Source organism: Solanum tuberosum, unplaced genomic scaffold (assembly GCF_000226075.1).
Source record: "Solanum tuberosum cultivar DM 1-3 516 R44 unplaced genomic scaffold, SolTub_3.0 scf00217, whole genome shotgun sequence".
In the NCBI taxonomy this organism is placed as follows: Eukaryota; Viridiplantae; Streptophyta; class Magnoliopsida; order Solanales; family Solanaceae; genus Solanum; species Solanum tuberosum.
In genome coordinates, this window is record NW_006239142.1 from 477,304 (window position 1) to 477,629 (window position 326).

Here is a 326-nt window from a genome sequence, read left to right on the forward strand (position 1 = left end):
CTATAGATCTTCTTCTGAAAAAGAATTTCAGAACAAGACCCCACTTGTTTCTTTTTACTTTTCTTTTTTTTCATTTGTTTCTTCATATCTCTAATTAAAAAAACAAATAATCTTCAAGATTTGTTTATTTGAAGAAACTTTTTAGTGGGAGATTTTTTTCTCTAAGAGTCTGCAGCTGTGGCTACTGCTAGGAGATTGTTGCAGGGTTCAGATTCTGGGGCTTTTGCAGACTGGGTAGCTAATTCTTCTAATACATCAGCTGCTGCTATTGGGGACCTCTCTTTAGGTTTCAACGTTGCTGGCGGTGGTGGTGGTACTGGTACTAC